The following is a 13,089-nucleotide window of genomic DNA, read 5'->3' as shown; positions in this document are numbered from 1 at the left end:
CAGGGACAATACACTAGAGTTTCTCCGAGGAACGGTGGCCTTCAACGCATCTACATTACGCACGCGGCATGGCAGCAACTGCACTGGCGTCTTCTTACGCGAAGAAAAACACAGTTTTTTGTGGTTACGCAAGATACACACACACATAATTCAAAACATAATGAAACTAGAATGAAACGTTTCGAACACATATTAGGTCAGGATTTTGGAAGGATCGCTGGTGCGATACTCAACGTGACCTTTTGTCAGCCTGCGACCACGGGTGAAGGGCAACAGATAGATTCCATATTCATAGATTCCCGGAAAGCGGTTGACACGGTGCCCCACTGCAGGCTGTTACCAGAGGTCCGCGCGTACGAAATAAGTTCTCAGGTGTGTTAGTGGTTCGAGGACTTTCAGAGTAATAGAACTCAGTACGTTGTCCTGCACGGCGGGCATTCATCGGAGATAGGGGTATCGTGAGGGGTGCCGCAGGGAAGTGGGATAGCCCAGAACACGGTTCGTATGTGCTCTGGGGGAACAGGACCGCTCTCATTGCCTACGTGAATAAAGGATGTGAAAGATAGCGCGAGCAGCGATCTGCGAGTGTTGCCTGTTGACGCTGTGGCGTACGGGGAGATGTCGTGGTTGAGTCACTGCAGGAGGAGTCAAGACCACTTGGCTGGAACTTTTACTTGTAAACAGGAGTGGCAGCTTTATCTAAATGTATTAGGTCTGCAACTTTGCTTCCGCCGTTTTGCAATAGACGGCAGTAGCGGCAAGTGGGTTTCGGGTGGTTGGTCATAGGTGTAATACAATAAGCTTAGGCATCTGTAAACATAATACCATAAAAATATTAGTCGATTTGTGATTGCATCTCGCCATTTGCGTGAAGTTTTAATTTTCTGCTTTAACATGAAGAAATCTGCGGCTGTGGCTCTTACAATGCTGGGTAAGACCAATCGCGAGGGAAGTATTACTGGCCGGCCGTTGTGGCCGAGCGGTTCTAGGCGCTTCAGATTGGAACCGCGTGACCGCCACGGTCGCAGGTTTGGCTCGTTCAAATGGCTCTGAGCACTATGGGACTTAACTGCTGTGGTCATCAGTCCCCTAGAACTTAGAACTACTTAAACCTAACTAACCTAAGGACATCACACACATCCATGCCCGAGGCAGGATTCGAACCTGCAACCGTAGCAGTCGCGCAGTTCCGTCGCAGGTTTGAATCCTGCCTCGGGCATGGATGTGTGTGGTGTCCTTAGGTTAGTTAGGTTTAAGTAGTTCTAAGTTCTAGAGGACTGATGACCTCAGATGTTAAGTCCCATAGTGCTCAGAGTCATTTGAACCATTTTTGAAGTATTAGTGAAATAACGTGCAGAAAATGTTTTAACGCCTTAAGAACGGTGATTTTGATGACGAAGACTGGCATGGCGGTGGAAGACAGAGCGCTTTCGTAGCTACTGAAACAGACGAAGACAGTCACAGGACATCATTATCGAAAGCAGTTGATGCGTTCGAGCCCAGCACTGAAACGCAAACGGCCGCAATACAGCGATAGACACGTAAAGGTAATTTCGCAGCAGGTCTCTGCTCGACTCCCTGTCGCAAAACCCGTCAAAATATACATGGAAACGTTCAAATGAGAAGTCCTATCCCTCCCGCCGTATTCTCCATACGTTGCTCTCTCTGACTACCACCTTTTTCGATCAGTGGCATACAGTCTGGCTGACCAGCACTTCCGATCATACTAACAAGTGCAAAATTGAATTGATTCATGGATCCCCACAAAAGACGCCCAGTTCTTCCACCACGGGATTCGTATGCTATCCGAAAGATGGGAGAATGTAGTGGCCACCGATGGGCAATAATATGAATCATAATTTTTTGTAAGTTTTTCACATTAAAGCCCTTAACTGCGAGAAAAAACGGCGGAAGCAAAGTTGTAGACCCAGTAGAAAAATGTCTGCTAATACGGATGAGTAGGAGGAACAATACCGTAACGTTCGAATACAGCGTTAGTAGTGTGTTGCTTGGGACAGTCACGTCGACTAAATATGTAGCCCTACTATTGCAAAGCGACATGAAATAGATCGAGCGCGCAAGGTCGGTTGTAGGGACGGCGAATGGTCGACTTTGGTTTATTGGGAGAACTACAGGAAAGAGTAGCTCACCTATACAGAAAACCGGGTGTAGAAAAATTACGCGACCCCGTCCTGAAAAGTACTGCTCGCGAGTTTTTATTATCCCCACTAGGTCGGATTAAAGACGAGGTTCTTCTCTTGAAACACTCTTGACAAAGTTTAGAGAATCAACATTTGCAGCTTACTGCAGAACGATCCTACTGCCACCCATCATACACCTCGTGTAAAGGCCGCGAAGGCAGCGTAAAACAGGGCTCGTACGGAGTCGCAGAGACAGCCGTTTTCCCCTCACTCCATTAGCGATTGGAACTGGAAGGATAATAACTAACAGTGCTACAGGGCAGCGTCTGCCCACATCGTATGGTGGATCGCGGAGCATGGATGTAGGTGTAAATAAAAGCTTCCATTGCCCGTTTCTAGAACTCACATGACTAGCATACGACGTAGTATTACAGAGATCACGCCAGCAGATCTCCATCCAGAATTTTTTGATAATGCTCATCGTGTGACGAATTCTGTCTCATATGACTGAGCAGTTACTGCTTGCAACAGACTGTAGATTGTCTTTGTCTATGGTAGCATTAATAGTTTCGCTGTAGATACATGAGTACATTTCTTCTCTTAACATAAATCGTAACGAATCTTCTTTCTGTCTGTTTCAGAATCCAACACGGATACACATCTGTGACGAGCAGAGATTACAGCCAGAAGTAGTAGGTATGTTCGCCTGCTCCTTACCTTTAGAAAGCAGTATCTGTCTCGTGTGGCAACGTAGTTTCCCCGCTTCGCTGTTGAATAGTTGACTCGTGGCGTTCTTGCCGCGTCAGATTTGTATTCAGTTTCGAGCTTTCGTCGTCGCCTTCTTCTAGAGATTTCAGTGCGTCCTTAGATACTTCATTTAGTTGACCAGATTCTGCCATGGAGACATCACGAAGTCAGGTAACTTGGCTCTGACTTTGAAATCATGAATACGCCTAGTTAATCCCTCTATTTTTTCGGTAACACAGTAATGATTCTCAGTCAAGTTGTTAATCGTTTCCGATACGACCCCAGACTGTTCTGAAAAATTACTAACAGTTCCATGAAAGGCAAAGTCATCGACCGTCTAACGAAACCAATATCGCTATTAATGTCCCTTCAGTCAAATGTGTGGTTCAAACGTGTGTGAAATCTTATGGGACTTAACTGCTAAGGTCATCAGTCCCTAAGCTTACACACTACGTAACCTAAATTATCCTAAGGACAAACACACACACACCCATGCCCGAGGGAGGACTCCAACCTCCGCCGGGACCAGTCACACAGTCCATGACTGCAGCGCCCAAGACCGCTCGGCTAATCCCGCGCGGCTCCTTCAGTCATAGACATTGACATAATCTGTCATAGCATATGGATATTGCCTGGCTTCGCCGCGCCTCCGTGACATAATTTGGCCAACTAAATAAAGTGCCTAATGGCCCAATGAAATCTACTGGCAGTAGCGTTGGCAGTAGTCGTCAGAAGCTTGAGACGGAATACAACTCTGACGCGACAAGAACGCCGTGACTTATTTATTGAAGTGTCTGTAACAGTAAACCATTATTAAAATCTTAAGAGGCGTGTCAGTTATCTGGCACGAGTCCCAAAAAGCATATACGTGTACGAGATTATTACAAGTGATTGAAGCGTTTTCAGTAATGCTCCGGAGGTGAGCTCCGTGAAGTAATTTTGCGCAACTTTACAGTTTTGCAAGGAAACTCGTGAAGTTTCAACAAGACTACTTAAAGTGTTCCCACTTCGCGATTCCGCAGGTTATCAAGTCTGTAATAAAGTTCATCCCACATCGATAATTATGACAGGTTCACATCACTCTAATAAAAGGTATTCTTGATGTAAGTTCGTTGTAGTTAGTTAGTTAGCAAGATAGTTAGTTCCATGTTCCATAGATGATGTGCACGATAAATCATAATGATGTGGAACGAGCCATTTACATTCACGTCACAAATTAATTTGTAAATATCGCTACATGGTGAACATGTAAAATGCTTTTTTGTGTGTTTTAGTAATTCGTGCCCAGCATGTTTTGCATATTACAATCATAGGAATTATTCCTAGGAATAGAAGCAGCTGTCAAGTAGGAACTTTGTCAGGGTGTTTTCATATTTTACTTTGCTGTCTGTCAGACATTTTATGTCACTGGGAAAGTGAACAAACATTTAGGTTGCAGCACTGTGCATCCGTTTCTGTGCTAACTCAAGTCGTTTATCTGTAGTAGTGAATGTAATGTTTTTCTTCTTGTATTGTAATTATATACACTCATGGTCATAAATTAAGGATAATTGCAGAATGTGGTGTCACACAACGTGCAACTACACAAAACTGGAGCTAATAGCATAGGCACATAGGAAACACACACGACACTGATCTGTAAGTCCACGGTATTGGTGATAAGTTTAGAAAACCGTCCCGAAACACACGTGCTACAAAACGCCACTGTTTCTTGCGTATGTACCCCGACATCAATATGGGGTATGATCACCATGCACACGTACACAGGCCGCACAATGGGTTGGCATACTCTGGATCAGGTGGTCGAGCAGCTGCTGGGGTATAGCGTCCCATTCTTGCACCAGTGCCTGTCTGATCTCCTGAAGTGTCGTAGGGGGTTTGAAGACGTGCAGCGATACGTCGACCGAGAGCATCCCAGACGTGCTCGATGGGGCTTAAGTCTGGAGAACAGGCAGGCCACTTCATTCGCCTGATACTTTCTGTTTCAAGGTACTCCTCCACGATGGCAGCTCTGTGGGGCCGTGCGTTATCATCGATGAAGAGGAAGGTGGGACCCACTGCACCCCTGAAAAGGCGGACATACTGGTACAGAATGACGTCCCGATACACCTGACCTGTTACAGATCCTCTGTCAAAGACATGCAGGGGTGTACGTGTACCAGTCATAATCTCACCCCACACCATCAAACCACGACCTCCATACAGGTCCCTTTCAAGGACATTAAGGGGTTGGTATCTGGTTCCTGGTCCACGCCAGATGAAAACCTGGCGAGAATGACTGTTCAGACTATACCTGGACTCGTTGGTGAACACAACCTGGGACCACTGTTCCAATGAGCATGTACTGTGTTCTTGACACCAGGCTTTACGGGCTCTCCTGTGCTCAGGGGTCAGTGGAATGCACTGTGCAGGTCTCCGGGCGAATAAACCATGTCTGTTCAGTCGTCTGTGGACTGTATGTCTGAAGACAATTGTTCCACTGGCTGCGGTAAGGTCCCGAGCAAGGTTACCTGCAGTACTCTGTGGCCGTCTGCGGGCACTGATGGTGAGATATCGATCTTCTTGTGGTGTTGTACACTGTGGACGTCCCGTACTGTGGCGCCTGGACACGTTTCCTGTCTGCTGGAATCGTTGCCATAATCTTGGGATCACACTTTGTGGCACAGGGAGGGCCCGTGCTACGACCTGCTGTGTTTGACCAGCCTCCAGTCACCCTAGTATGCTACCCCTCATAACGTCATCAGTATGTGTTCTTTGAGCCATTTTCAACACACAGTAACCATTAGCACCTCTGAAAACGTCTGCACACTTACTCGCTTACCGTATTCTGACATTCACCAACAAACCTCTGCGTATGTGGACTGCTGCCAGTGCCACCGTGCGACGACCACAGGTCAAATGCACCGCATGGTTATACCCCGAGGTGATTTAAACCCGTAAGCCATCCACCAGGGCGTTGTTTCACCATGTATCAGCATTATCCTTAATTTATGAGCGTGAGTGTACATTATTGTTCCTTATGAACTGCAGTGATTCTTTACAACAAATTTCATGAGGGTATAAATACACTGTGAAACGGTAGTCAAAATCCCCAATTCGTTAGGCAGATGTCTGCAAGACCATCGTGGGTGAGAACCGTATATTATTCTTACAGCACGTTTTTGAGCAATGGAGACTTTCTTTCTGAAAGATGAGTTACTCCAGAACATTATTTTATATAACATTACCGAATGAAAATATGCAACTATGTCAGCTTACTTATTTCTCTCTCCCCAATATTTGCAGTGATTCTAAGTGCAAATGTGGCTGAAGTAAGTTGTTTCAGGAGTTCCAGAACGTACTTTTTCCATATTAAATTCTCATCTGTATGGACAACAAAAATTTTTGGAGCTTACAGCCTAGTTATTATGTCCTTACCATGTATTAAACTTATCATCGGTGTAGTATATGTAGACGTGCGTAACCGAATACGCTGTGTCTTTTAAAAATTGATGTTGAGACCATTCATAGAAAACTAGTCAATGGTACTTTAAAGAACATTGCTTACCATTTCTTCTGTTGCCGTATATATGCTTTGATTGATTAAAATACTAGTGTCTTCCGCAAAAAGAACTAAATCTGCTTGTTGTACGTTAGACGGAGGACCGTTTACATGTATGAGGAACAATGGCGGGCCAAAGGTTGAGCCTTGGGGAATTCCATATGCTATTTCTCACAGGTTAGAAGTAAGTACTGAATCTTTCCCATAACCACTGTGTACGAGGAGACAGCAGATTCTGATGATGGTGCCAATCACGGCTAAGTCACACAGCACCGTGTTTGAAATTTCATGAATAGTTGTGATAACAGATGAAATCCACACGTTCTGTCTACAGCTGCAGCGTGTACCACTACCAGCTGTTCTCTAGCGCCCTGTTCTAAATGACAAATCCGTCCTGCCGGGAGCTTTTTAACTGTGCTGCGACACAGGGAACATTAGTTTTCAGTAAGTCACGAACGTACTCCACCATAATGCGGGGATATTACCTGCCACTAAGCTATTCACAAAGGAAGAGGAATGCTGCTTCCACATTGAAGAATTTTGCCACGAGAACCGCCGCCCGCCACGTGCTGTAGCATTCGTGTTGAAAATTCGACGCGACTGCCTTTGTCCTCGTGTGTCGCAGACCGTGGCGAGTGCAGTCGGTAGGGTTTATGCCGCAGTCATTGTCTTACAAAGAGTGCTTGTGAAACGTTATCACACTGCTGGGCACAACGTATTTACAGCAGCTGACGGGCGTTTATTGATGAATCTGCTCGCATACGATGAAACACCATCTCCCCACACACTACTATAGTCATCCGCCGAGGCAACAGAGCGTTACACCATAGGCGACATGGCCTTTCTACGCAGTAGCTAGCTCCACCTCCTTCACTGGCGTCTGCGGTAGTCAATCGCGATGACTGTATAACAAACGACACTGTGAGGGGTCCAGCCTGCGGTCTGTCAACGTACAGAGTCACGTTTGCTGCCGAAGCGGTGACCTAATGGCAGGCGCTCGCGCCTAAACATCGACGCTCTGTGGCGTCATTGCATGACCGTTCCAGAACGGGGGCTCCAGTGCTCGATTTGTGGCTCAAGATACCCTCTACAACTCCTCAAAGTTTGTCGCATCATTTCCCTGTACAACCTGATCAACTGATATCTCAGCCGATATAACACATCACTGGCCATTAAAATTGCTACACCAAGACTATATGCAGATGATAAACGGGTATTCATTGGACAAATATATTATACTGCAACTGACATGTGATTACATTTTCACGCAATTTGGGTGCATAGATCCTGAGAACTCAGTACGCAGAACAACCACCTCTGGCCGTAGTAACGGCCTTGATACGTCTGGGCATTGAGTCAAACAGAGCTGGGATGGCGTGTACAGGTACAGCTGCCCATGCAGCTTCAACACGATACCACAGTTCATCAAGAGTAGTGACTGGCGTATTGTGACGAGCCAGTTGCTCGGCTCCCATTGACCAGAAGTTTGCAATTGGGAGAGATCTGGAAAATGTGCTGGCCAGGGCAGCAGTCGAACACTTCCTGTATCCAGAAAGGCCCGTACAGGACCTGCAACATGCGGTAGTGCATTATCCTGCTGAGATGTAGGGTTTCGCAGGGATCGAATGAAGTGTAGAGCCACGGGTCGTAACACATCTGAAATGTAACGTCCACTGTTCAAAGTGCCGTCAATGCGAACAAGAGGTGACCGAGACGTGTAACCAATGGCACCCCATACCATCACGGCGAGTGCCGCCTTTATGGCGATGACGAATACATGCTTCCAATGCACTTTCATCGCGATGTCGCCAAACACGGAAGCGACCATCATGATGCTGTAAACAGAACCTGGATTCATTCGAAAAAATGACATTTTGTCATTCGTGCACCCAGGTTCGTCGTTGAGTACACCATCGCAGGCGCTTCTGTCTGTGATGGAGCGTCAAGGGTAACCGCAGCCACGGTCTCCGAGCTGATAGTCCATGCTGCTGAAAACGTCGTCGAACTGTTCGTGCAGATGGTTGTTGTCTTGCAAACGTCCCCATCTGTTGACTCAGGGATCGAGACGTGGCTGCACGATCCGTTACAGCCATGCGGATAGGATGCCTGTCATCTCGACTGCTAATGATACGAGGCCACTGGGATCCAGCACGGCGTTCCGTATTAGGCTCCTGAACCCACCGATTCCATATTCTGCTAGCAGTCATTGGATCTCGACCAACGCGAGCAGCAATGTCCCGATACGATAAACCGCAATCGCGATAGGCTACAATCCGACCTTTATCAAAGTCGGAAACATGATGGTACGCATTTATCCTCCTTACACGAGGCACCACAACAACGTTTCACCAGGGAACGCCGGTCAACTGCTGTTTTTGTATGAGAAATCGGTTGGAAACTTTCGTCATGTCAGCAGGTTGTAGGTGTCGCCACCGGCGCCAACCTTGTGTGAATGCTCTGAAAAGCTAATCGTTTGCGTATCACAGCATCTTCTTCTTATCGGTTAAATTTCGCGTCTGTAGCACGTCATCTTCGTGGTGTAGCAATTTTTATGGCCAGTAGTGTATAATGTGCCAGTTTCGTAAAGTGTTTCATCGCATTATTCAGAGATCTTAAGAAGCAAGACTAAACATCAGTTAGATATGGTTTGCACTAAGAACTCTGTGTACGAATTGTAGGCAACTCATCCTTACTCAAACGGGAATTTGGATAAATTTTGACTGAACTTTCTAATGGGGTTTCCAAAGAAAACGGTCGGATAGCGTGGCAGTACGCAGCGTGCGTGGTTTGCTGTGCACATCGCTATTGGCGACCATTAAGACAAATTAGTGATAAAGAGACCAGCAGCACAACGCAGAGATTAACTCTGAAAGCAATCAGTTAAGGGACTACTAAGTGCGAACAGATAATTATTTCGCGTTTTATCTTGACAAATTAGCAAGATAAGTTGGAGAAACAAAACGGCAGTTAGTCTACATGTAGTCGCATATCTGATGACATTTTGCAACCACCACATGTAGACGATGAAGTGATAAAAAATTCAGCTCTAAAGAAGAGGATTCTGTTTTTTGTTAATCGCAGGCTGCTACAGCCATATTATTAGAGCAAAAGACAATACGTCGACAATTATTTAATGTCGAAGGAGGCGTTCACTGCCTATGTCGTAATCGTTCCTTCCGCAATGGATTCAACAGCAGATTCATTATATCTCAGTATTTCAATGTCTCTTGCTAACTCATGATGATGCATTATAACTTTCTACTTGGAAGTTACGATTGGGATAGAACAATTCTGTGTACCTTCTTGTCATTCTAATGTCATTTTTTCCATTCGGCACTTAGTTGGTCCACAATTTTCTTTTTGTCCTTTCTTTAATGGCGTGTGGTGCACATTTTAATACTAAATCTCAAGGCACGTGGTTATGAGACACTAGTAATTATTACGTCTCAGATATAGTAGACACTCAGAAAGTAAAGAATGGAAAAACTGCTTTTTTTTGGTAACAGTGTTTCGGAAAAGACAATTTCTGGTTATCTGCCTTCACGTATACCGTAAACAAACATTACACAAGATATTTCGATCTTTTTTGACTCTCATTTGTAATCTTTGCACTCCAAAGCAGGAAGCGTTACGCCCTATCTTTCTGTAGTGCGCACTATCTTGCAGTATCTTATCCCTGTGATTTATGTACCTTATTATAGAGTCTTCCGTTAACTGTGACTCCAGCGACGGAAGTAACGACGGCGTAAAGCGTCCGCGAGAAGAGGTGAAAGCGCGTAGCCATTATATTAGCGACAGTAAAGCGGGCAGTTCGTGGAGGTGCCGTGACTTCAGAGATACAGCAGTCACTGCCTGTGTTTCATCGTGGCCGTCTCTCGACACACGTGATGTGATTTGCAGCGTCTGCTATCGAAATTCGTCTCTGACGTTTCCTAAATCTCCCTTTTGTGGTAGTTTTCGATAATCTCGTAAGCAACCTCTGTTATTGCGAACGACCAAGGGTACGTGTAAGGTTAGTATGAAGGGGACAGGATGGATGTGTGGAGCGCAGTAAACTAGGGAGGAGGCCATCTCACCATCATTAACCCTTACGACATCCTTTTTCTCAGAGACGTTACGTCCAACTCAAAATAGTGGCACTCTGGCACCACTGAGTAACAACAGTGGCTTACAGCAATATTAATAATCATCATCATCATTGATCGACTGTAATGCACATAGTCGAAAATCTTAATAATGACACTGTCCGGTAATTTTTTATCGCAAAGTAATTATTACTGCGAGTATCGGTAGATATATCAGCATTGTCGCAGGCTTTTGCTCGCAGACAAGTTGTTACTGCGGACATACACTATGTGATCAAAAGTATCCGTACGCCTGGCTGAAAATGACTTACAAGCTCGTGGCGCCCTCAATCGGTAATGCTGGAATTCAATATGGTGTTGCCCAGCCTTAGCCTTGATAACAGCTTCCACTGTCGCAGGCATACGTTCAATCAGGTGCTGGAAGGTTTCTTGGGGAATGGCTGCACATTCTTCAAGGATTTCTGCACTGAGGAGAGGTATCGATGTCAGTCGGTGAGGCCTGGTACAAAGTCGGCGTAGCAAAACATCCCAAAGGTGTTCTGTAGGATTCAGGTCAGGTCTCTGTGCAAGCCAGTCCATTACAGAGATGTTATTGTCGTGTAACCATTCCGCCACATACCGTGCATTATGAGCAGGTGCTCGATCGTGTTGAATTGCTCTTCAACAGTCGGAAGCAAGAAGGTGCTTTAAACATCAATGTAGGCCTGTGCTGTGATAGTGCCACGCAAAACAGCAAAGGGTGCAAGCCCCTCCATGAAAAACACGACCACCCCATAACACCACCGCCTCCGAATGTTACTGTTGGCACTATCACGCTGGCAGATGACGTTCACCGGGCATTCGCCATACCCACACCCTGCCATCGTATCGTCACATTGTGTACCGTGATTCGTCACTCCACACGTTTTTCCACTGCTCAATCGTCCAATGGTTACGCTCTTTACACCAAGCGAGGCGTCGCTTGGCATTTACCGGCGTGATGTGTGGCTTGTGAGCAGCCGCTCGACCATGAAATCCAAGTTTTCTCACCTCCCGCCTAACTGTCTTAGTACTTGGAGTGGATTCTGATCCAGTATGGAATTCCTGTGTCATGGTCAGGACTGTTGTCTGCTTATTACACATGACGACCCTCTTCAACTGCTGGCGGTCTCTGTCAGTCAACAGACGAGGTCGCCCTGTGCAGTTTTGTGCTGTACGTGTCCCTTCACTATCACATCGGAAACAATGGACCTAGGGATGTTTAGGTGTGTGGAAATCTCGCGCACAGACGTATGACACAAGTGACACCCAATCATGTGACCAAGTTCGAAGTCCGTGAGTTCCGCGGAGTGCCCATTCTGCTCTCTTATGATGTCTAATGAATACTGAGGTCGCTCATATGGAGTATCTGGCAGTAGGTGGCAGCACAATGCCCCTAATATGAAAAACGTATGTTTTTTGGGGTGTCCGGATACTTTTGATCACATAGTGTATCTGCCGCGGCGGCTATCCACGTGTAGACAGACCTACAGCTGTAAACGTAGACTAGAAACCCCAGACCCTTGATCCTTTAAAGAACTGAACTCCCGCTTATAAAGTAGCTTTAAACATCTCATTACGTTACGAATGAGTTAAATATTTGACGTTGAGCGTCAACAACGAACATTTAGTAATCGATGAAAGTTTTCCTGACATTAGTTTGTGGCGTTGTAATCGAGAAAAAGTTCAGAAAAGCATGAAAGTATGTTCACAGTTTGTTGGAAGTCGCTAATTACGCTGGATAACCATAGCCTGTGCTAATTTGCGCTCCGTTTTCAGAAAAGCTGGTTTTCCGCGCATCTCCGTGTTTATTTCGTCATAAGTGCATGTCGTACACTGACGTAATGTGCCAGCTACAATCAGTCGTATACGTGGATAGCGCCGGCAGCATGTGTTGCGAATAGAGTAGCAAAGAAGTAATAAATTAAAACCTCATCCCCGATTCTGCAGTTTTACTGCATGATCAGCGGAAATAGAGTCAGACATTAACTATTTTCCTTTCCGGTACGCTGATATTTTTTACATTTGGGCCGTCTAATTACAACTGAATGAAACACAGTTTTCGTGCCATATGCGTTTCGCTTTGTTTTTTGTAAGGCATCTTCAGTGGCCTGGAATATGTACATATTTTTGTTTATCCTATTTAGTTTACATTTTGGAGCAATGTGTATATAGGTTATAAACACTTCTGCTGGCTGGCTTTTCTATGATGTAGTAATAATTTAAAATTCTGCTTACAGGTTCCGGGGATGTTGTTCCACACATTGTGTTTTTGTTCTACTTTTGACGCTGTTCTCTTCATAATTGCCATTTCAAAACTTTTGTTCTGCAGACTTCACGAATGTTATTGCCAGCTATTTGTGTGTGTGTGTGTGTGTGTGTGTGTGTGTGTGTGTGTGTGTGTGTGTGTGTCTAACGGTTCCTTGTGTTGTAAAGTCTGGAAAACAAAAATTTCAAATTGCAATTATAAAAAGGACAGCGTCAAAACTGAAAAAAAAAGCAATATGTAGAACAACATCCACGATACCTTGTAGGCCTAAGTAGAATTTTAAATTAT

The 13,089-nt window shown here is 45.4% G+C and overlaps 1 protein-coding gene across 1 annotated transcript in view; it reads left to right on the top strand.

Annotated features, from left to right (window-relative positions):
* The window catches only part of LOC124622075 (guanine nucleotide exchange factor for Rab-3A-like), a 500,693-nt gene that overhangs the window by 261,875 nt on the left and 225,729 nt on the right, over positions 1-13,089 (top strand). Inside the window, exon 3 of the mRNA XM_047147648.1 lies at positions 2,783-2,837. The gene's annotated coding sequence lies outside the window, so the exon portion shown is untranslated. The remainder of the gene's footprint in view (positions 1-2,782; positions 2,838-13,089) is intronic.

This window comes from Schistocerca americana, chromosome 7 (assembly GCF_021461395.2).
Source record: "Schistocerca americana isolate TAMUIC-IGC-003095 chromosome 7, iqSchAmer2.1, whole genome shotgun sequence".
In the NCBI taxonomy this organism is placed as follows: domain Eukaryota; kingdom Metazoa; phylum Arthropoda; class Insecta; order Orthoptera; family Acrididae; genus Schistocerca; species Schistocerca americana.
This window is presented reverse-complemented; position numbering and strand designations above follow the sequence as displayed.